General features: G+C 42.7%; 1 long non-coding RNA gene across 1 annotated transcript in view; it reads right to left on the bottom strand.

Annotated features, from left to right (window-relative positions):
- The window catches only part of LOC123378411, a 349709-nt gene that overhangs the window by 22680 nt on the left and 301355 nt on the right, over window positions 1–25674 (bottom strand). The window contains exon 9 of the long non-coding RNA XR_006582596.1: window positions 9824–9909. This is a non-coding gene — a long non-coding RNA (uncharacterized LOC123378411). The remainder of the gene's footprint in view (window positions 1–9823; window positions 9910–25674) is intronic.

Genomic DNA, 25674 nt, shown 5'->3' with positions numbered 1-25674 from the left:
GTCTCACGTTTTCTGTATACCGACTTAAAGAGTTGGCCTCTAAAAATGAAATAAGGAAAATACAAAATGTAGACTAGCACACTGCATTGAGATATAGCTCACTGCTATCATATACTGAATTTACTTTGGGCCTCACTTTCAGAGGTGCGGCATTCCCCTTCAGCTACTATTGACTCTAATGCAACTTGTGGGTGGTCAGGACTGAAATCAATCAGGCTGGCAAATCAATAACTGTTGCTAGATAAATGATGGCCAGTCCACATCTACAGGCACAGTAGTTAGTTTGCAAGATGTATTGTATAATTACATGGTAATTGGCCAGATTTTCAGAGCAGCTTCTAAAATTGAAGGTGCCATTTTTGTACATAAATTGTTCTGTGCAGATTTTTTTATGCCCAGGTAACAGCATGAGGAAAAGTTTGGATTTATTAAAGCAAAATATAGGCTCAATCTTACAAGGTGCTGAGCCTTTCCTAGGAGCTGTTGAGAGTCCTAAAGTCAAGGGGAGCAAAGGGCTCGCAGCACATCTCAGGAGGTGTTCATTAGCAGGATGATTTGCCTGCCTACATCCAGGTTGTGTAGATCAGTTTTTCTGCATTCAGATCTTGGCCAAGAAAAACTGTATATGTTGATAATTTGACAAGTGAAGAACTATACCTTCAGTAGTAGAGACTGCTTTTCAAAGTCTGGCCCATTTAATGCAGTTATCACCAACAATAAATACGTGTGTAGAGCAAATATAATTATTGTGTAATTTATCAACCATGGATCAACACCTGACATTCTTACTCAGGCAAAAGTACCATTGATAGTAAAGTCTGTATTGATGTTGTCACAGTTGCTGAGCTAACTCCCATGCTGGTCCTCTTGCCCTTACCTGTGGTGGACTTACATGAATCTTACACTCTTATGGCTTCCCTCCATGCAGCAAAAGCCCAGAGTGGCTACTGTGAAATAGCTATAAGCACACTAGCTACTCTGCACCAACTCCCAGTGCAGACATTCTTATTCTGAACAGCAGCACAAAGATACTCTTAGGCCTGGGCTACACTAGCGGGGGGGGGGGGGAGAGGTGTCTCGAACTAAGATACGCAACTTCAGCTACGCTATTTGCGTAGCTGAAGTCGAAGTATCTTAGTTCGACTTACCTGGCTGTCCGCACGGCGGCGAGTTGACAGCTGCGGCGCCCCCGTCGACTGCGCTTACTCCTCCTGCCGAGGTACAGTACGGGCATCGATTAGCGGATGGATTTATTGCATCCATGTGAGACACGATAAATTGATCCCCGATACATCAAACACTACCCGCTGATCCGGCGGGTAGTACAGACATACCCTTAGTGCAGAATAGGTGTGTCCAGACAGGGAGGAAATGCAGAATAGCTATCAATCTTTAAATCCGCATCCTACCTTATTTTCCACTAGCTTCCCCATGCAGACAAGTCCTTCAATATCCAAAACATAAATGGCATTTTGAAATACAGATTAATAAACTTTTACAGATGAGTAAACTACATTCATCACCAGGGGAGTCAAACATCCATACAAAACAATCTCTTTCTGCTCAGTAACTCAAAGCATTACTGGGAATATAATAAATTGTTGACTAATTGTATCACGATTGGTCTTCTTTGGTATTTCTATAAGGCCATTTGCTATATTTAAACTTTGTTACTATGTATTCTGGAGTATTTATGTAACCCAGTTGGAAGGGATGCTCCTGGAATACCACACTGAGCATCTAGGGGACTCACTCCTGGACTACAACAGCAATGATGGAGAGGGTCAGGCCTCTGTTTCCCAGATTGCCTAGAATTCAGGGTGAAAATAGAACAGGCTAGCAACACTACCAGAACCAGCCAGAAATCAGAGACAAAGGGTTTGGTTTTACTTTCAGTTTGGGTTTGTTTGGAGACTAAGGTAGCAGGGAGAGAAGTATCACATCCAGGGAGGACCCTTCTACCCTCCACATTCCTACCCAAAGGAAAACTATACGTCTGTTAGTCTATAAGGTGCCACAGACTCTTTGCTGCTTTTACAGACCCTGACTAACACGGCTACCCCTCTGATACTCTGAGTCCTTTGGGGATTTCTGGGACATTGAACTGTGTCATTTCAGCGGAGACCAGAAACTCAGGAGGCTGAAGAGAGCCAGCTAAACTGGAATCCAGACCAGAGAACCACCAGGTTGATTTTCATGCTTGGTGTGAACACTCTGTGAGAACACTTTTGCTTGTTTATTTTGCTATTTTGTTTTAAGCCAGCCAGTGACTTCAGCATTACACCACCAATCAAAAGACTGAGCCTAAACTCATTTACCTAGGCAGATGTTGGGAGGGAGCACAGGGTGGCTTTCACCGGCTGCAAATGTTGGGGTGGGGGGAGGGGTAGAGGTTATGTATTGTTATTTTTGTTTTATCGTAATTCCCTTTTCCCTTATCCTGAGTTCCCCAGACTTAATCTCCAATTACTGTTTTATTATTCTGGGAATTGTGATATTTTTGTTTGTTCTGACTGATGCTCCTTCTGTATGAGATGGTGTGTTAAACATTTTCCCAAGGGACAAACCCTCTGTGTTCTCTGTAGGCACGAGGCACCCGTATAGGTAAACTTAGGACCCTGAGGACCCTCCCCATTACCCCAAGGAGAAAATGGAGAAAGCTGCAGGCATGTCACAGGGCTGGGGTTACGTTTATGATATTTACATTATGCATTGAAATATGACAGAACAACAAAGGAAGATACACGGTTAGAAAGCTTCTTAGATTCTGACCAAAAAAAGATTAAACAGTATCAGAAAAGATGATAAATGCTGCTTTAAACCGGGGATGGGCAAACTACGGCCCGCAGGCCAGATCCAGCCCCTCAGGGCTTTGGATCCGGCCCAAGGGATTGCCCCCGTGGCGCTGCAGGCCCTGTGCTGCTCTCAGAAGCGGCCAGCTCCACGTCCCTGCGGCCCCCAGGTGGGGGGGCAGAGGGATCCATGCATTGCCCTTGCCTCCAGGCCCCGCCCCCTGCAGCTCCCATTGCCCACCCCCCCAGGGGTCACAGCACTTCCTGGAGCAGCACGGGGCCGGGGCCGGGGCCGGGGCCGGGGCCAGAGCCAGGGACAGGGCAGGCATGCAGGGAGCCTGCCCTGGTCCTGGTGCACACCACTACCACCCCGCAGCTGCTTTAGGTAAGTGGTGCCGGGCCGGAGCCCGAACCCCTCCAGCACCCTGCTCCCAACTCCCTGCCCTGAGCCCCCTCATTCACCCTGCAACCCTCCTGCACCCCACCCCCTGTGCTGAGCTCCCTGCTGCACCCCGTGCACCCCAATCCCCTGCCTTGAGCCCCCTGCTGTACCCTGCACCCCTCCTGCACCCCAACCCCATGCCTTGAGCCCCCTCCTGCAGTCCGTACCCCTCTTGCATCCCTGACTTGAGCCCCCTCCTGTACTCAGCACCCCTCCTACACCCCAACCCCCTGCCCTGAGCCCCCTCATACAACCTGCACCCCTCCTCTGCCCCAGTCCCTTGCCTTGAGCCCCTTCCTGCACATCGCACCCCCTCCCACACCCCACGCTCCCTCCTGCACCCCAACTCCCTGCTCCGGACCTGCATACAATTTCCCCACCCAGATGTGGCCCTCGGCCCAAAAAGTTTGCCCACCCCTGCTTTATACAGTCAACATAACTACTGTGGTCTCAATCATAATGACAGCTCCCAATTTCTTTCTATTCAGTTTAATCCTTGCAATTTGTATGTAAAGTTTTAGCACATTCTTACATAGAATCTATTTTGCGTGAGGCCGGGAGGGTGAATTTGAACCCAGTTGAGCATGATATACTTGATATTTTCTGCCACAGCTGAATCTTGTCAAGTCTGAGTTATTGCAAACAGGGGCGGCTCTAGGAATTTGGCCGCCCCAAGCACGGCGGCATGCTGCAGGGGGAGGGTCCGCCGGTCCCGCGGCTCCGGTGAAGCATCTGCAGGCATGCCTGCGGGAGGTCCACCGGAGCCACAGGACCAACGGACCCTCTGCAGTTATGCCTGCGGGAGGTCCGCTGGTCCCGCAGCTCCGGTGGATCTCCCGCAGGCATGACTGCGGAAGGTCCGCCGGAGCCGCCTGCCGCCCTCCCTGCAAAATGCTGCCCCAAGCGCGCTTGGCGCGCTGGGGTCTGGAGTTGGCCCTGATTGCAAAAGGCTAAAAAGATAAAAGAGGGAACTTGATACTCCATGCAAAATAGATAGATAGATATTTTTAAAGGTGTGGTATAATAGCAGAGAGACAATACAAGCAGAACTGTTTTCTTCAGTAGCAATTGGAATATAATAATTACTATCAGTAATTTACTCATGTGTTTACTCGTGCTGAGTTGTAACCCCACTGTCTTTACTCATGCCGAGTAGTAACTAATTCCATGAATAGTCCTGTTGACTTCAGTAGGATTACTCTCAAAGGACAGTACTAGAAGTATGAGCAAGAGTGGCAGAAGCTGGATAAAAAAAAGGCTTAGCCATAGTTCCAGTGATGAGAACGCTAACAGGATATCTTGAAAAATATGTGACAGAGGCTAGTGATTCTGTAGAGCAGATAGGTAAGACAGATATGTAAAGAGATGCTAAAAGCCAATTTACAGCAGGTGGTAGAGATGATACTTTAACTTGAGTATGAAATTACTTCCTTTTAAAGCCTCTAGAGCAGGGGAAGGCAACCTACGGCACACGTGCCGAAGGCGGCACATGAGCTGATTTTCACTGGCACTCACACTGCCCAGGTCCTAGCCACTAGTCCGGGGGGCTCTGCATTTTAATTTAATTTTAAATGAAGCTTCTTAAACATTTTAAAAACCTTATTTACTTTACACACAACAATAGTTTAGTTATATATTATAGACTTATAGGAAGAGACCTTCTAAAAATGTTAAAATGTATTACTGGCACCCGAAACCTTAAATTAGAGTGAATAGATGAAGACTCGGCACACCACTTCTGAAAGGTTGCCGACCCCTGCTCTAGAGCTTAGAGAATATAAGGCGATAGCAGAGGAGACTCTACTTAGTTGCTACATAGTCTGACTTATGGCATAGGGAGAGAGCTTGGACCATAGGATAGAGACCAAGGAGTCTTCATAAATGAAGAGTCCTGTGGCAAAGTCCTGACAGCAAAGAATTAGTTACTAATAGTTCTTCAGACCTGAATTCAGTTCTACTGCTTGCATCATCAACAAAACAGTCTGCTAAATGCTGATAGAAGAATGTTTCAAAAAGACAACTTTGTTTTTTTCAGATCCCATGTTGTGCACGTACAGGTGGCAACTAAACAATAACAGCATTAACACATCCTTTGACTTATACATTGAGCTAATCTGACCTGGAACTTAAGAAAAAATAAGGCAGCCCATGAGATCTAGCTTCATAGTCACTTTTATTACTTTAGCTGCTCTTTAACTGAAAAGGGATGAGTGCTTTAATCCTGAATGAGTTTCTTCCCCCATAGAAGAATAGATAGAAATATCAGTTCTGGTTGTATTATCCAGTGAGAATTTTGGTCTCTATTTTCCATTAATATGATAATGCTTCTACTTCTTTCAAGTTCTGAGCCCCATTATTAAGGGGAAATAGTTAAATAGGTTTTACAAAGGCTGTAAGCATTGTTATTTGAATTTGCCATGTTAACAGGAAGTCTTTATATTATAGTATTTCACTATACTTCATTTTTTACGATATTTATTCTCTTGATATTTAAAAAATAAATACAGGGTGGGAAGTGGAACATATTGGAAGGCTTCCCCGCCCCCTTCTAAATGTTCTTCCTGCGTTGTTTACAACTGAGATGCAACTAAGCAGAACACTTGAATCAGAAACAAGAGGAAATGAAAACAATATCAGAAAAATGCACAGTGGTGAGATATGTAAATATTTCCATTAACATGAGCATTAAAATATTTTGCAATGCTAAATCTTTGGGGAATCCATGAGACTTTGCAAAGAAACATGTAATTAACAATTGTTACTGCTGTACAGGGCTTGGGGAAAAAAAACTACTCCACAAATCTTCAATTTTTCTACATCTAAATTCTGGTCCTGCTGCTAGAATGTGACCCGAAGCCCACAGAAGTCAATTGAAAGATTCCCATTAAATGTGGCGGTCTTAAAATGAGCAATAGGAAAGATCCTATTAACTTTAGTAGCACCAGGGAGATCAGAAAATAAATGTATGACAATTCTTCATAACTACAGCAATAATAGTACTGCAACACAAAGAAAAAATGGTTCATAAGATTTCTGTAGGTTGTAACTGCAAACAGTCCACAATTATCATTTAAGTATTGGAACAGTAGTGCCTAGAAAATCTCACCAAGAAAGGGGCCTACATTCTACTAGGTAGTGTATTACACCCCACTGACTCCATCTGTGCAACACAATATTTTTAGAAATCTCACATCGGTACCTTCTTTGTGTTTTGTCAAATCTGCTGTGAAAGTGTTCTTAAAACGAACATGTGCTGGGTCACCATCCGAGACTGCTGTAACATGAAATATATGCAGAATGTGGGTAAAACAGAGCAGGAGACATACAATTCTCTCCACAGGGAGTACAGTCACAAATGTAATTGATGCATTTTTTTTTAACGAGCATCATCGGCATGGAAGCATGTCCTCTAGAATGGTGGCTGAAGCATGGAAGGAGCATACGAATGTTTAGCATATCTGACATGTAAATACTTTGCAACGCTGGCTACAAAAGTGTCATGTGAACACCTGGTTCTCACTTGTAAATAAGAAGCAATGTAAACAAACATTCCCATCAATGTAAACAAACTTGTTTGTCTTAGTGATTGGCAGAATAAGAAATAGGACTGAATGGACTTGTAGGCTCTAAAGTTTTACACTGTTTTGTTTTTGAGTGCACTTATATAAGCAAAAAACATCTGCATTAGTAAGTTACACTTCCACGATAAAGAGATTGCACTTCAGTAATTGTATGACGTAAATTGAAAAATACTATTTCTTTTATCATTTTTATAATGAATATATTTTAATAAAAAATAATGATATAAAGTGAACACTGTGCACTTTGTATTCTGTATTGTGATTGAAATCAATATTGAAAATGTAGAAAAACATCCAAAACCATAATAATAGAATACCAATTGACATTTATTCAATAAGAGTGATTAATCGTGATTAATTTTTTTGAGTTAATTGCGTGAGTTAATGGTGATTAATTGACAGCCCTTATATAGATATTTGTTTCTCTCCCTTGTTGCCATGTGAAAAATCCACATAAACTGACTGTGCCATGGTGGAGCTTCTGAGTTTCATACTGGCAGACCCCAATGACTGTATGGAGTTGATAGCAGGATTGGGGGCTGATTAGCTTACTACAGAGGGAAACCAGCAATGGTGAATATGCCCGAAGTGCTGGAAAAAAGGCATAAATGCATACCCAAACTGGAACAAATATAGATTAGTCTTCCCTCCCGCACCCATTTCTTTTAATTACAGTGATCATAGGTATTGCTTACAGCAATAGTAAGTATAAGCTGTAAGATGGAGGTACAATTTTTAAGATGACAACAGGTCTTCAACATTCCTGACTGTGTCATAGATATTTCGGATATACAGAATAGCTGGGTATGCTATAGAAGATCAACACACGTGATCCTGAGTGAGAATCGCCACTACATTTTAGCAGTGGAATGAACTATTTGCCGCATTGCTAAATTACTCAGTGTAATTTGACAATTAATATGCTGGTACCTGAGAGGTGCAAAATTTAAGTGAAATTGCCACAAGGAAATATGATGAATCTATTATCTGATGATGTTAAAATAGGACAGTTATATTCACTTTGCTCATAATAATTTTAATTCCTTTATTTGCTACGGTTTCAATTTAACTTGTCTGGGTTTTGTGGTGTTTTTTTTTAGCTCATTTTAAAAGGTAGCATGTAATATGACCTTCACTACTCGTTCTCTATAATTAAGTCACAAAAAACTACTTTAACATTACATTGAGGGTTCAATTTAAATTCACAGAAGCTAAGAAATTGAGAGATAATGCTGAAAATCCATCCTTAATGCAGCATCTGTGAAAATCAGGCCCTTGGTGTTTCAAGTTGTGCAGCCAAAAATTGAGCTCAAATTATTGGACACTTACACATCTTGCCTTAATCTCTCTAGGCTACATTGAGAGTTGGTAGAAGTGGCTGTATCTTCGCTGATTTCACTGGATTCTGTTTACACAAATTCTCAATTGTGCCCCCTTTGTCTCATTTTCCTCATATGAGAAATGGGGGCCATAATATTTACCTCCCTCACACAGGACTGGTAAGGATTAATTAGTTAATATCATACAATCATTTAAAGATACAAAACAATCTACAGATATTTAAATTTAACAAGCATTTTCATAATTTACTGTATCTTAATATTATGTGGCTAATGTTTTCTATTTCTTATAGTTAGTCCCTCTTCCCCACAAAAATAAAAACAAAACAAAACAAAACAAAAAAGGACAGTGTAGGTCATTTAAAGGGAAACAAATTCTTACATCTGTGCTTTCACCATCTGTCTGCCCTTTGTATGAACTGAAAAAAGAGACTACTTAACAGTAAACAGTAAGATGCAAATGTTCTAAATACGTTCTTTGAATACCACAGCCTACATCTGCTATGTTTTATGCATAGTTTTTTTTTAAGTCTCTTTCTCAAACTGTTATGTGTTAGACAATTGTACAGATCTGAGTTACCAGACTTCTTTTTTGTGTAAAGTGTGCATTGCCAAGTGGTCTGCATGGAAAACAAAATTATGTGATTTGTATCATGTTGGTTGGGACCATTCTCGTAGTGGCACAATGAGCACACTTTGGAGAGAAAAGCATGATTTCAATGAAGAGCTCCTAGTGGTTAAACAGCCTACCCTGCCTCTGTAACAATGTACCAACCTTCATATCACCCTGTATCTAATGCACCTATGTTTTCCATTAACTTGACACACAGGGTTTTGTATCAGAAGCTATTTTCCGATATTACTACTAAAGTAAACATGGGGGTGCAAGGCTATATATATGAGAGAGAGTGACGCACAGTCTTGCTAAGCTTTTATAAGGGTTTCAAAAACTATTCACTAGTGCACACATGAACAGTGCTTTAAAGAGCATGCTTCATTATTCCTTTGAGCCAACCTGCAGTTCTTGTGTAATACAGTATATAGGTTTTCAGACAGTTGTTATACATCTGCTTAGCCATCTGTGGTTGAATCACTTACGTTCCATGGCACAAACCTGTGGCTTTGTGTGCTATGGAGAGACCCACCATTACATACACTGCAGCTGCACTTTGATTTCACCTGTTTGTGAACATCCTGGGAGACTCTCAGATTTAAAACTTGCCTTGTACTTTTGTTCCCTGAATTAATGAATTGTTAAGTGTATTTCATTGAAAGGGGTGTTTTGATTCTGCTCTCATAACTAACACATAGCCACACACCTTTTCAGTAGGTAATTTAGGCCCTCTATGTAGGTTACTCCTTCATGAGTTTGTGCTTTATTTTTATTCGTTGCCAACAGAGTAGTGCTACATAAATAGAAAAGAAAGCACAGTCCTTGCCTTGAAGAAAGGGCAGAATGGGTAAGGTGTATGGCCCCAAACTGTGGTTCTCCCACTGTCTTCATGGATCTTAGAGCACCTCCATAAAGGTATATACCAACACACTTCCTCCTGATCCTGGAGGGGTGGGGTTTTATGGCAGCAAAACTCCTGGTTAGCAAGGCACATACCCTTTCTATTCCCCCATCCCAGTCTTTTGTCCGTTAGTGAGAAAAATATATGCTCTTACCCTGGATGAGTAATGGATAATATCACATTTGAATGAGCCATCCTATATCTACAACATCTCATGCTCTTATGTGTTCCTTTTGAAACCTGTAACAGACAGAGGGATACAGTACGCAAGTCAATTTTATCAACAAACTTTCTTCCATATTAAATATTTCATTCATTCTAGAATCTGCAGACAGCTTAAAAATAGGCTTCATGTTACTGCCTATCAATGTGCTGAAAAGCCAGAAGCAGATTGAGGTTCTGATAGAGAATCTACTTGTGATAATAGGAGTTGGACTGTCAGTCATCCTCCCTATTTCTTTTGTCCATGAAAACACAACCTAAACATTTCACAGATGGTATGATTACATCTGACAAAACCCTGAGTGAGAAGCATAGGCAGCAATGTTCTAATTTATTTTTGCATTCTAAGTATGCTACAGTATAGACTCATAAAAACACACATGGTTATCATACTCATGGTTTCGAGGCAGGTTTAGTCTATCCTCCTGCCAATGCATGATTCTTCTCTACAGGATGTGTGCTAATGCTTTGTCCCAGATAGTTTTACATGTCTCAAGTGATAAGAATCCCACAGCTTTCCATGGGAGACTACTGCATCCATGCAGTGGAAAGTCTCTGGAAAGCAGGGGGTTGTACTCTGCACCAGACTCACAATCTTGGTGGGATTAATTGAGCTGAGCAGGGGAATGACCTTACTTCACCTTATGTCCCTGCTCAGCTGTGTCACTATGTAGCTCAACATTATTTATTATAAGAACATAAGAACGGCCATACTGAGTCAGACCAAAGGTCCATCTAGCCCAGTATCCTGTCTTCCAACAGTAGCCAGTGCCAGGTGCCCCAGAGGGAATGAACAGAATGGGTAATCATCAAGTGATACATTCCTTGTCACCCATTCCCAGCTTCTGGCAAACAGAGGCTAGGGACACCATCCCTGACCATCCTGTCTAAAAGCTATCAATGGACTTATTCTCCATGAACTTATCTAGTTCTTTTTTGAATATTTTTTTGAATAATTAATTATTTTTATTAGGTAAGTTGTCAAGGTTCCTTAGTCAGAATAAAAAAAATACGTTAATAATAATTTTCCAAAGGGGACACTGAGGAACAGAGTGACGGTCACTCACCTGGTCAGTGGCACAGGCAAGAATAGAGCTCAGGTCTCCTGACTCCCAGCACAGTCCAAGTCACTAGCCATTGGATCATTCTGTCTCACATTATTTTCTTTTTACAGTTGTATCTCCAGGGTAGCAATTCGCCTCACTTTGACCTTGTTTACCCTAAAACATACTTCGGTATAATGTATATTGGCAGTGGTGTCAATAATCCATACCCCTGAGTGACATACGTTATACCATCCTAAGTGCCTGTGTGGACAGAGCTATGTTAATGGCAGAGTTTCTCTCGCTGACGTAGCTACTGCTTCTTATGGGTGGTGGAGTAATTAAGCCAATGGAAGAGATCTCTCCCATTGGCTTAGAACGTCTTCACGAGAAGCTGCACTGCTGTAGTTATAGTGTATTTATAGTGTGGCTATAGCCTGTATTTGCTATCCTCAGAAGCCCTCATGTGACAGCAAACCTTACACTGTCCAAAAGGCTTGCATACACATTTTTCCAGAGCTCATCAAGAATTCACCTTTACTTGTCCAGAGGAGTTTATTATGTGGCAACATGCGCTTCCTCTCAGCATCTCAGCTGCGTAGTGTGAAAATCTAAGCAATTCCTTATCTTTGTGACTATTACGCTGAAAAAATTGCTTTTCAGGGGCAGATCCTCATCTAGTGTAAATCAGAAGAGCCTCGATGATTTTAATGGAGCTCAGCTCATTTACATCAGCTGAGAAGCTGGCCGCAGTATTTATTTGGGTAGCTGCCCCTCATGCTCTCAGGCTAAGCAGTTACCTTTTGCAAGAATTTTTCAATTTCATCTTTATTGTTAATAGAATATGGCAAGATTTTGCTTCTGGAGGATTTTAATATATATGCGGATTCCAACTCTATTTTTATGGCTTCAGTTTTTCAGATTTATTAGAAAGCCTTTGATGTGTCCCAAAATGTTTCCAAGCCAAGCCATAATAGCAGCTGAAATATTCAAAATGATGATATTTTATGGCATACCAGTTACTGGGCTGTCAGTAGCAGATCTCTGACCATTTTGTAGTTTCATTTGTGTTTAAATTTACCTTTGTCATTAACTACAGGCTGTATAAATTCACTAGTATCCATTAAAGACTATAACCCCAGGCAAGCTCCGTGAAGTCCTTCTTTAATTCATCTCCTGAGAGAACGTTCTCTCTATACTTGAGGCATTGGTATTTTTATTCAATCAGTTTTTGTCTAATATTCTTGATTTGTTAGCGTCCCTCTTGATTAATTAGATACATTTAATTTTAAGTACAGGGCTTCTTGGTGCAGTTATTATCTCAGCCAAATGAAGGCTTTTGTTATAAAACCTGAATGTAGATGGAGGACTTTTAAAGTACAGACATTTTATTTAGCATGGAAGAATTTTTGGTAGCACACAGTGTGTGAAGAAGACACTTTGATAAAGTTTTAGATCTGGGGGTGACTGAGGTTCAGCGCTGTTAACCTCAGACAGTTGTTTGCTACAATGAAAACAATTCTCCACCATAAAGATATGGATCTTTTTTCCCCTCTAGCAGAACATTCCAGTGAGAAATGTAATGAATTCTTCAAACAGTTCATAGCAAGCTTCAGAATATTACAGCAATTTTTTTTAACATTCTATTCCTGCCAGTAACTGTTTCTGATGTTACTGCTAATGAGTGAGTTTCATAAAAGAAATATCTGTGGTATTTATTACAATGGACGTGCTCCTCAACAGCAAGTATGGGTGAAAAGGGCACGTTAAAAATAAAACTTCCTCCCCCCAGTTGTTGCACAACTTCCAAAGTGTCCAAAACTGAAAATGCTTTAGAGAGAGGGAGAAATTTCCAACATGGGCTCTGCATCGTTTCACTGCTCCAGTGGCTCAAAGTGGCCCTGTATTTAGCTTAACTGGCAACTGAACAAGTCCTCTTCTAATGCATCATCCTCTGGTGGCAAAGACCCACCATGATGAACCCCAATAATATCTTCGACACCAACTCTGTTCTTGCAAAGGCTGTGGCCATGAGGAAGGAGGACTTAATTAGAATGTCCTTGTGCATGCATGATCCCCAGCTGCCATAATGGCCCCTGGGGTCTTGTCATACAGAGATCCCTTGGCAAAGGGTCCCTTATTTTTGGCAAATATCTCTCACCTTTGACCTGACAAACTCACATATGACATATAGGATATTTATCCATAAACAATAACATGTAAGGTATCTACAGAAAGCTTGTCACTTGCCAAGATTATAATCATAGTGAGATATATGTACAGGTAATATATAAGAAATAACGTGTTAATATGGGAAGTACACTTTATGCACTTGTAGTAGAAATTAGTCACCAGGACATAATGTGTTTCGATGATGACCTGTTCAAACAAGAGGGAGTTATCAATCCTCCTTAGTAAGCCAGCAAGGTAATGCAATATTCTATTGTGTACCCTTGCCACATCCTAGAACAGTCAATGGAAAACCATCAAACAGAATGTCAAATGGTCAAAACCACTTGGAGGTGAAAAGGAACATTATAGCAGGCAGGAGATCATCCTGGCTATGAATAAAAACAAAGGGCTGTTTCAGTATCACAAAGGGTAGGGAAAGTCACTGTGGATTAATTCACTGAAAGATCAGGGGGCTTTCATGAACATTTGGATCCTAATTCTTGTGAAACTGGACAATTCTGCAACACACTGTACTTTGTGGGGGCTGGGGGGGTCTACTTTATTATACAGGAAAGGGAATTATTGATAAGTTTTGACCCAGGTTCGTGTTTTAAGATTTTGTTTTCTGTGGTAACCCTTTGCTCCCATAACTTTCTCTCATTTCAAATAAATCGTTATTCTTTCTTAAATAAATCTATTTTGTGTTTTATTCTAAGTGCTCAGAAGTGCTGTATGGTTTACAGCAGCAGTGGTTTCAGGTAAAAGTGGTGAACTGGGATACATTGCACCTTTGGGTGCAGAAGATCTGGAATCTCTGCGAGTAGCCAGTGGCAGAGACTGGATATCACAGATGAACAATTCAAAGTGAATCCAAGATTGGGTGCTGTTGTTAACCTGCAAGGTAAACATGGGGCTGGAATAGCCCAGAGAAGAGCGCTTGACCATCTGAAAGGCTGGCGGTGTTAGGAAGCTGATAGCCAGAAACTCTTTTGCTGGAGGTGGAGTTACAAGGCGAGTTACAGCCCTGGGTGCCAGGAGAACCATCACAGATCTGTCTGTGGCTAGTATAATTGCAGCACTCCTTAGGATGCTCTAACAGTGGGGATCTGGCTCTTGGCTTGCCACAAGCCACTTGTGCTGTGTGGGTATGGGGCAAAGTTGACCTCCTCCCTGCCAGCTGTGCTGAGCACTCAGTGAGACTGGAGAATTGAGGCTAAATCTCACAGCAGTTAATGTCACACATATTTTACAATAAAACCCTCTTGGCTAAGCCTCCTGAGAAAAATATAGACTGGATAAAAACAGCATTACTATAATCAACTGGCTATTGTGTTGTGTGCACCACTGCCCTCTAATGGATAGAATCAGAATTGCTCAATGGTGTCTTAGGCCCTATATGTATAACTGTTTAGCTAAAGTGGTAGAAACATAAATGTGTTTTGCTTATATCAGGGGTCTCAAACATGCGGCCCGCGGGCCGCATGCGGCCTGCGGAGCTCTTCCCTGCGGCCCGCGGAGCTCCCCAGGGCCGCCCAGAGGGGGGGGCAAAGGGGGCAATTTGCCCCGGGCCCCGGGCTCCGCAGGGGCCCCCAAGAGAAAAGCGGAGGCTCCCGCCTCCGCCCCTCTCCTGGAGCCTTTCCCCCCCCCCTTACCCCCCTTACCCGAGCGCGTCTCCGTCCGAGCGCCTGAGCCCCGCCCCGATCCGAGCCGCGTGGGGAGGGGGCGGGGCTGGGAGCTCTGGGCTGAGCGCTGCGCTCGGCGTGGAGCTCCCAGCCCCGCCCCCTCACCACGCGGCTCTGAGCGGGACGAAGCTCAGCCCTCGCCGGAGACGAGCTCGGGTAAGGGGGGGGGGGGAAGCGGGAGCCGCCGGGGCCGGGCCGGGGCCTGGGTGGGAAGCGGGACCCGCCGGGGCCGGGGCCGGGCCGTGGGGGGGGGAAGGGATGCGAGACCCGCCGGGCCGGGCCGGGGGGTGGGGGAGGGAAGCGGGACCCGCCGGGGCCGGGCCGGGAAGCGGGACCCGCCGGGGCCGGGCCGGGGGGTGGGGGAGGGAAGCGAGACCCGCCGGGGCTGGGGTGGGAAGCGGGACCGGCCGGGGTGGGGAAAAGAGGGACCCGCCGCCGCCGAAGCGCAGCCCGGTCTTCCGCGGTGGGGGGCCCCTTCTGTTCCGGGACCCGCCGCCTAAGTGCCCCGCCGCCAAGCCACCAAACAGCTGTTGGTGGCGCTTAGCACTTTCCAGGAGGGAGGGGGGAGGAGCGGGGAGCCGCGCGCTTAGGGGAGGAGGTGGAGAAGAGACAGGGCAGGGGCGGGGCCTCATGGAAGGGGTGGATTGGGGGTGGGGCCAGGGGCAGCAAGGGGGCGTGTCAGTGATGCGGCCCTCGGGCCAATGCACTAGTCCTCATGCGGCCCTCGGGGTCATTTGAGTTTGAGACCCCTGGCTTATATCATTACTGTTACCATGATGCCACAACCAAGTAGCAATGGTATGCAGTATAGTGGCCACTGTGAAGTCCTAGAGACCCATGGATTGCTTCAGTGTTCAACTGTATTATGAGGGTAGGACGTTTTTTCCCCCAAAAAAGTTTCTAATCTAAGTGCCTCTTGTCTTGTTTCAATGGTCCTTTGAACACAAATTTTTCATCTCTAATAATGTTTTGGTTGAAATTTCACTTGCTTCATTCCTGCTTTATTTCAACAGAATGGGCTTAACCAGACCTGAGCCTATTACTGGAAACAGCAACCACCAGAGAATGTGGCAAAGGGTGAGTATAAAATATGAAAACTCCTTGTGAGTATCTGATACAATTTGTCTGTTTTCTCAGTTCTAGGCTGAGAAGACGCAGCAATAGTCCAAAGAATCTTGGCAAGTTACTAAAGACCATCCAGTATAGGTGACCAGCAGGAGCGGCTCTAGGTATTTTGCCACCCCAAGCACGGCAGGCAGGCTGCCTTCAGCGGCTTGCCTGAAGGAGGTCCCCGGTCCCGCGAATTTGGCGGCAGCCTGCAGGAGGTCTGCTGAAGCTGTGGGACCATGGCGACTGGCAGAGCGCCCCCCGCAGCTTGCCGCCCCAAGCACGCGCTTGGCGTGCTGGTGCCTGGAGCTGCCCCTGGTGACCACATCCTATTCCTGGAAGAAGCACCAAGAATGTTGAACACAGGATGTGACACTTCCACAGCAACTGAAGGTAAGTTCAAGTGGATGCCATATGATCCACTATGTCATGGAACTGCAAAGTATCCTCAGGAGGAGACAATGCAGAAGCAACACACGTTTGTCAGGTGATAAATCAGGATCAAAGTCTGTATCCACCTGATCCTGCTCAAAAAGAGGAGCTTTACCTTCATCCTGCTCTTCAGACAGACTATCAGGCACCATGGTCTGAGTGGCAGATAGCTCTGCTGGCTCCAGATCCAAAGACTTCTCTACCACTGTATCCTTATAGTCAGACCATCATATCTACATCCATAAAGCAGATGATTTAAAAATTCCTGTGGTGTAAATCAATAATATCACAGGGCCCAGGACTGCCAATCTCTCCAACAGCTGAGATCATGGACATATCCATAGGAGGTGACACAAACTATTCAAAAGACTGAGGAGACCCAGACTTAAGTGGCACAAATCTGGACAGTTCAGGTCTTTTAACTGTTCCTTTATCCTCTAACTGAGGATCCATCTTTAGATCCTCTGTGGATCTCACCGGCGATAACAATGGCACCCGAGGATGTAGAGATATAAAAGGTGAGAAGGAGCTGCCTGCTTCTTCTTAGCGTATGGGCAACGTTCCTCGGGTCGCATCTGACCAGAATTCATCACCAAATTTGGTCCACTGGTTGGATCTTTAGCTTCCCCGGCTTGTACAGGGAGTACAATGTGAACGCTGATCCATGCCCCTCATCTGCCTGCTGATACTGTAGGAGTCTGAGGAGGAGTCAAAGACAAACCTGGAGAAAGACTCACAATATCATCTGCTCTACCCCTCTTTTCAGGTGAAGAGGGTACAGATCTAGGAGCTGATATAGCCTCTCTCTTCCACTATCCCATTTGAGGAACACTCAAAATGAACAGTGAACATCAGGCACCACAGTATTCTTTGTGGATCTGAGGATGGCATTGGAGCAAGAACAGACCACTGTGCTCACCTGCAAACTTAGCTAATGCCAAATCTGGAGACAGAAACATTGTGTTGCACCCCTGGGCTGTGAAATCAAATGTGGAACAGTTTTAGGTTTCAAAGATTGCATCAAAGAGACCATATCTGGAGCAGACTGATGAGACAAGTCTGACCCATAGGATCTGGTACTGCTAACAGAGGCCATCACCTCCCTCGCCTTCAGAACTGACGGCATAATTCTAGACTCCTTAACAGTCAACCAGACAAAAAGTGCCTCCAAGGCCTTAACAACTTTAACAGGAGGATCTGGTGAACCAGGAACAGGAGATTGAACCAACAAAGATACCAATCCCTGGGATCCTTTAGACTCCGTAATCTTGCGAGATGACTGGAAGTTAGCTAATGTAACGCCAATATTTAAAAAGGGCTCTAGGGGTAATCCCGGCAATTACAGACCGGTAAGTCTAACATCGGTACCGGGCAAATTAGTTGAAACAATAGTAAAGAATAAAATTGTCAGACACATAGAAAAACATAAACTCTTGAGCAATAGTCAACATGGTTTCTGTAAAGGGAAATCGTGTCTTACTAATCTATTAGAATTCTTTGAAGGGGTCAACAAACATGTGGACAAGGGGGATCCGGTGGACATAGTGTACTTGGATTTCCAGAAAGCCTTTGACAAGGTCCCTCACCAAAGGCTCTTACGTAAATTAAGCTGTCATGGGATAAAAGGGAAGGTCCTTTCATGGACTGAGAACTGGTTAAAGGACAGGGAACAAAGGGTAGGAATTAATGGTAAATTCTCAGAATGGAGAGGTGTAACTAGTGGTGTTTCCCAAGGGTCAGTCCTCGGACCAATCCTATTCAATTTATTCATAAATGATCTGGAGAAAGGGGTAAACAGTGAGGTGGCCAAGTTTGCAGATGATACTAAACTTCTCAAGATAGTTAAGACCAAAGCAGATTGTGAAGAACTTCAAAAAGATCTCACAAAACTAAGTGATTGGGCAACAAAATGGCAAATGAAATTTAATGTGGATAAATGTAAAGTAATGCACATTGGAAAAAATAACCCCAACTATACATACAACATGATGGGGGCTAATTTAGCTACAACGAGTCAGGAAAAAGATCTTGGCGTCATCGTGGATAGTTCTCTGAAGATGTCCACGCAGTGTGCAGAGGCGGTCAAAAAAGCAAACAGGATGTTAGGAATCATTAAAAAGGGGATAGAGAATAAGACTGAGAATATATTATTGCCATTATATAAATCCATGGTACGCCCACATCTCGAATACTGTGTATAGATGTGGTCTTCTCACCTCAAAAAAGATATTCTAGCACTAGAAAAGGTTCAGAAAAGGGCAACTAAAATTATTAGGGGTTTAGAGAGGGTCCCATACGAGGAAAGATTAAAGAGGCTAGGACTCTTCAGCTTGGAAAAGAGAAGACTAAGGGGGGACATGATAGAGGTATATAAAATCATGAGTGATGTTGAGAAAGTGGATAAGGAAAAGTTATTTACTTATTCCCATAATACAAGAACTAGGGGTCACCAAATGAAATTAATAGGCAGCAGGTTTAAAAAAAATAAAAGGAAGTTCTTCTTCACGCAGCGCACAGTCAACTTGTGGAACTCCTTACCTGAGGAGGTTGTGAAGGCTAGGACTATAACAATGTTTAAAAGGGGACTGGATAAATTCATGGTGGCTAAGTCCATAAATGGCTATTAGCCAGAATGGGTAAGAATGGTGTCCCTAGCCTCTGTTCGTCAGAGGATGGAGATGGATGGCAGGAGAGAGATCACTTGATCATTGCCTGTTAGATTCACTCCCTCTGGGGCACCTGGCATTGGCCACTGTCGGTAGACAGATACTGGGCTAGATGGACCTTTGGTCTGACCCGGTACGGCCTTTCTTATGTTCTTATATTCTTATGAAGCAACCAGAGCCAAAATAGACCTCTTAATATTTGGATCAGACTATCTCCCAGAACCTGATGGTTAGCAGCAAAAGCTTCTTTAAGCAGAAGCACCTGCAGTTTCTTCTATCTCTCCTTTTCCTTCTGGGTGTTCTATTTGCAGAACTTTTACACCCAGAGCAGAGTGGCCTTCTCTGAGGCACTTAAGGTATCTAACACAGTTATCTGACACTGGGAAGACAGCTGGACATGAAGCAGATTTCTTAATACCTGACTCCATCTTTGGTTCCACTCTCACACGGAACTTGACCTAAAAACTACTTGCTATCCTATAAAACTACCTTAAACTGCACTAAGAACAAACTATCCAAAGGCACTAAATAGTAGAAAACCCCAGATCTGACAGACTGAAGCAGTTCACTTCCATCTGGTACAGCAGTTGGAAGGAACTGAGGAAGCAGAGGGCACGGCATCCCCTTACAGAGACTCATTCTCAGAATTTTTTGAGACATTGAGGGAACGCACATGTGCGCTAATGGACACTACTTGGAGAAGGTTCTACTATTTGGATGCGCTGAGTAGCACATTATGCATAAGTGGGAATGTGCAGAGCCACTCGAAGAAGAACTAAGCAGTTGTTTGGTGGGAAGTAAAGTACTGTCATGGATCAAAAACTGGCTAAGTCAGATGTAGCAAGAAGTGGGAACAGGGAATGTAATATCATCATGGGAAAAGGTTAACAGTGGGGTGCCATAAGATTCTGTCCTAAGATTAGTGTTATAGTTCAAAATTATTTGGAAAAGGGGGTGTTCAAGCGGTGCTTAGAGACTAGCCGCATTGAAGTTAATGGGAAAACTCCCACTGGCTTCAGTGGGGCCATGATTTCACTCTAGGCCAATAATAATGTAATTTAAAAATTCAACCAGACCTGAAAAACATCTGCATCTTGGAAGGATTTCACACATTAATGGAAATGCATCTGAACCAATGGGCCAAATTGACCCCTGCTACAATTCTATTGAAATCAATGGGGTTACAATAGAATGAATTCAGCACAGTATTTTTATCCTATTCAGACTTGAGGATGTTAAAAGGAATATTTTTTCAGCCTCGAAATAATGTGGAAAGGTTACACTGCAGCTCCAGTCATACAATAATGAAACAAAGCCAGCAGTCCTTTTCTAATGTTTCTTTTCACTGTGGAACAGATTCTGATCACTGTTACATCAATTTTAATCTGTAGTGACTCCATTAGGTTTATTATGGATTTCCCAAATAGGTGATGGAGGACAGAATCTGGCCCTTTGCAAATAAGAGTCCCTTTGTTTCATTGGTATTTTTAAGACAAAACATTTCATCTTTTTCCCATCTCTCTAGAAAAATGGTTTGCAAATAGATTTAGTTAACTACTATCTTTTAAATTCAAGAAAAGAGAAATGATAAATGTGACAGCATGATATAAAAGTCCTCTTCTAGTTATTATTCTTTGTAATGTGAATTATCTGAAAAAAGAATTTGACTATAATTTCATATTATTAAACACAATATATCACTATCACTTAGGAATATATGATGATTTATCATAGAAAATAGATCAGTAGCAGCTAGAAACATGATTGGTCTTCTCTCTGCAGCCTCTTTCACGGTTTTTCTGAATATGTCCCTAGATTACCTTTAAATATAATTATGGAGTTTGGTTGTTGTGAGGTAAGGAATAGGCTAAGTGCCAGTGTGAGTTTGAAAGACCATGTGTATTGAAATGAGATGAGGAAATAGTGACTAGAATTTAAATAATATAATTTTGACACACTTTAAGAAACAGAAGGGTCAGAGAAATCTAAATAATTTTAATGTTGATGTTTTATGCACACAAGTAAAGCTGAGTAGCAAAGCTGAGAAAACAAAAGGGAGATTAATTTGAGCCTATACACAAGAGGGAAATTTTAGCATGTGGATCATGAGAAATCCTTTCTTGTGGCTTAAGATAGATGGGATTTTGTATTTCTAAGTCAGTATAATAATGCTAATTTATCTAAACTTTCAAATCTGTTGCTAATTATTAGGGCTAAAAGAATACTGCAAAATCCACTTTTTCTGGATTACAAAAAGTCAGCTTTGCATGATCTGTTCACAGGATTGGCACTGGGCCAATGACTGCTTGTTTTGCTTGGAGTTTCAGTTTCTAGGTTTTCCTTCTCACCTACAAGATCAAGGTCCCATTGTGCTTAAGCATTTTATAAACACAAAGTAAGAGACAGTCACTGCCCCAAAATTTAGAAACTAAATAGAAAAGACAGATAAAGAGTGAGAAGGGGAAATAGGCTTAGAGATACTAAGTGACTTGCCCAAGGTCACACAGCAGGTCCATGGCAGAGGCAGAAAGAGAACCCAGGTTATCTGAGCTCCAGTCCAGTGCCTAAGCCACTGGACCACAATGCAAGAGAAACAGATGATGTAAATTTGAGATTGAAAGAAGCTCAAAAGTAGCTGCAAATGATACAAGTCAGCTAGGCTTCTAGATGCAGCAGGAGAAGTGAAAAGACAATGGCTTCTCACCAGAGAGCAGAGTGAGCTGCAAAGAGTAGGCTGAAGGTCTGATCCTGACATCTCTTACTACTTGGTGTAATGCATGGACTTCAGTGAAACTGGTCATAGCAGCAAGATCTATGTTCAGTAGTAAATATTTGGAGAAGTAGTTCTTATGTTTGAAGGAGGTAAGTACACATTCTGCCAGCAGGTGCATACAGGTAGCTCCCACTGAAGTTCAGGGAGTTGCACAAATATTTTCCAGGGTGCAATCTGGCATTACGGGAGCACATGAGGAAGTATTGTAGGTGGATATATGGTGCCAAAGACATTGGGGAAGATGCTCCAACATGCTTGTCTCCACCTCTGCCTCTTACCCACAATATGCCCATATACTAGAGGCAGAGAAACCAGGGTAGAGGCATGGGACTCCGATGTGGCACAGATATACCAACAAGGAATTCCCCACTGACAGAGAAATTTTCTGCTGGGCACATATGAGTACCGTATATTAAAGCCCTTTTGTGTCACCCATGTGGTGTAAAGAGGCGATAATCAAATTTAAGAATATGGCCCATAGAGTTCTTCCTCCTTCCCCTTGGTTATGGCTCATTAATGATCGGATAAATAGATACAGCCAGAGTTGTTCAGTCAGTAATTAACATCAGGTCCAAAACAAAGGCAAAATTAGGTATGTATCTTTTTAATCATGCTTTTCTCTTCTGATTAGGATGGTTATGCAGAACACTCTGCTGAGGCATTCCGATAGAGAGAAATAATGGAATTGGGTAATCTGATACATCTCAAACAGCTGTTTCAGGGAGATATGTTTATTTCTGTAGATACTCTCGAATACACATACAAGTTATAGGACTTCCTGTTGTTCCTTTACTTCAAGATCAGATGTTTATCCACATCCAGGAAAATAAAATGACTTCTGTGACTCTGAACGATATTATTCTTAGGACGGGAATCCATAATGGCCTAGCTACTAACTTTTAACAAGCCCTAGTAAGATTTGAAGATTACAAACACATTCCTGGAAGAACAAGCACCTTGGCCTGCAGTGCCATTAGCATGCTGGTGACATTCAGCTCTATAGGGGTTGTTACCAGTGGCGGATCGTGACTTTTTTGATAGGTAAGGCACAAGTCACAAAATAGTTATTTCCAGCCCATCCAATGTATAATTTAATAGCTACTAAAAGCTCTCCTTATTTACAATGAAGAACCAGCAGGATCTGGATCTGCCACCGCCACTGCTACCCAAGCCAGCATGGAGACCAGAGCACGAGGCAGGCTCAGTGTTCAGCAGCAGCTCTTCACGTACATGCATGGCACCAACCCTGTAGAGGAGGGAGCCAGGGAGACGCAGAGTACAGGCCTCATCCCTTCCCTTCGGTAATCCTCTGCCTCCCCATACACTACATTCTTCAAACTTTATGGCATTGTGTTTCGCTATTGGAGAGAGAGCGTTGTGATAAAATCACAATTTGTCCTTAAATCTATATAGATTTATCAATTAAATAAAAAAAGATTATGGAAAATGTAGTTTATAGTTTTTGGAAGTTCTTGGTTAGGCTGTGCCTCAGTTGCCTGTGTGGATGAGCTGCCTGTGGTTGTTACAGTTGTTACCCCAGTCACCAGAAAGTGACATCTGAGATACCACAATCACACCTCATTATCAGGAGAGGGAGGTATTTGTGTAACTGAGACCATATGGTGATAACTGACATTTTTATTGCTAACTTCTTTCTCTTTTTGTCGTCAGAAGTGATCAATATTGTTGCTCTTCTTCCCCCAGTGCCTGAAGGAGGGAGGGGTATCTTGGAGTGAGCTGGCTGAGACTGAATCCAGTCTAGATAAGGCTGATGGTTGATTTCCATGGAGTATCAAACGGCTGATCTAAACCTCATTGAAGTCAATGGGCATCTTGCAGTTGACAACAATGGACTTTGGATCAGGTCCTTAGAAAATGGACATGGTAGGAATAGTATATTCTTCAAAAAATATTAGCAAACAGCTATTTTTGCATTCAACTAGCTCCAATGTTTTCTGAAACTTTTACTTGTATATATTCTTAACACTCCCTGTACCCATTTTGGCACTCAGCAATGGGACACAGTCTACAAGTTAGTAGGCTTTAGTAAGTTTATCCTGCTTTGAATTGAGTTTCCATAGCCTAGCATTACAGTCTTTATGAGACTTTGCTAAATCATTTCTCCACACCTGCTCTCTTGATAATAAATATTTTCTTTAATGAAATATTTAATTTAAACAGTTTTTCTATTTGGGACCATCACATTTATAGGGTTGGCTGCACCTTTGACCCCTCTGCAGTCTCACTCATTTCAGGGTGGAATCCCATGATTCTCCCAGTCAGACTGGGGAGCAACAGTGCCCCTGTTTACCCACCATGATTTGTCAGCAGACCCAACTAGGTTTTGCACCAGGAAGAAATTTACTTTTGGAAACTATGACCAGTAGATAAATGCAGGGGTTCATAGAATATCAGGGTTGGAAGGGACCTAGGGAGGTCATCTAGTCCACTCCCCTGCTCAAAGCAAGACCAATCTCTAACTAGTCCCTTCAAGGATTAAACTCACAACCCTGGGTTTAGTAGGCCCAATGCTTAAACCACTGAGCTATCCCTTCCCCCTCATAATTGCTTCCTCAAAACAAACATCATTTATTTATACATAGGAACACAGCAATAAGAAGAAAAGTTTAAACAAAGAATCCTACATTCATCTTGTTTTACCTAAAGTTTTGCATTTCCCTCAAAGCCTAGGCAGGCCAAATTTATCCCAGGTACCCCTACATCTGTGGACCAGGGCTCCGTGTACTTCCCTGTAGACACTACCTCTCCCTGAGCTCAGGGCTTCAGGTTTTTATCTACTGTAGAACTCTGTTCCACAGGTCCTAGCTGAAGGCCCTTTCCACTGTCCCAAGGTAAGGGTGTTCGGTTCAACTTGGTCAGAGAGAAAATTTGACAGGTGTGAACTCCTGCAAAAGTTAACTCTTTGAACCGATTTATCAGACAGCATAACAATAAAACAAACAGAGGTACACATAATATTCATAAAATAATACAGGCAGCTCTGACATCCTTCAAAGGTATCTTCAATTTAAGGCTGAATTATGATATATTAATCATTTGCTCAATGAATCAATATGCAGTTAAGACCCAACTGGGCAGATCCTCAGCTGGTGTTATTTGTCATAGACCCACTGATTTCCTGGCAATTTCAAAAGGTCCATAGAAGTGATCAGGCCTATGACAATTTACATCCTCTAGGTATCTGCCCCTTGGCTGTATTTGCACATACGATTTGTGACACTGAATAAGTCTGGAGTGTGCATTCGAGGATTCTCTGAAGCGAGAATTGTTCATGACAGTAACGTTGTGTTTAAGTTTAATATTAAAGTCCATGAACTTGGAATACTAAGAAGTATTAACAATGAGGGTTTTTTTGATGTGGTAATATAATATGAGAAAAAAAATGCATGTTTCGATTTTCAAAGATTAGTAGGTGAAGGAAGATTTAAATTGAATGCTAATAGGGTTTGGGGAGCCTCGAGGAAGCCACATCCTTCACGTTTAAATTCTAATTTTAAATTAGCAAGATATTTCATCTCTCAGATGAACATAATGGAAATGTAGGATTTTATATACACAGATCAGGTGCAATACCTACCTTTTTTTCCTACACAGCCCATTTTATTACTTTGATACTCAATGGCACCTGAAGTAAATGCCATTTAATGTGTGTCACTTATTATTTTTTCTTCACTTCTCATTACAGGTTCCAAACAGGACTGAGAGGTGCAGTGACAAAGTCTGCAAGTAAGGCAATCCTTGTAGTATCATGGGTTAGAAGGAAGTGGAAATCTCTGCAGACCATGAAAGAAAGTCTGTTATGACCTTGCTGTTCCCTCTTCCACATTTTTGGCATGTAAATCCAAGAAGCTCAGATATTCAGATAAGTGATGAGCATCTATACTTGA

Source organism: Mauremys mutica, chromosome 10 (assembly GCF_020497125.1).
Source record: "Mauremys mutica isolate MM-2020 ecotype Southern chromosome 10, ASM2049712v1, whole genome shotgun sequence".
NCBI lineage: Eukaryota > Metazoa > Chordata > Testudines > Geoemydidae > Mauremys > Mauremys mutica.
Note: the sequence above shows the minus strand (reverse complement) of the source record. Positions and strands in the feature narration are given on the sequence as shown.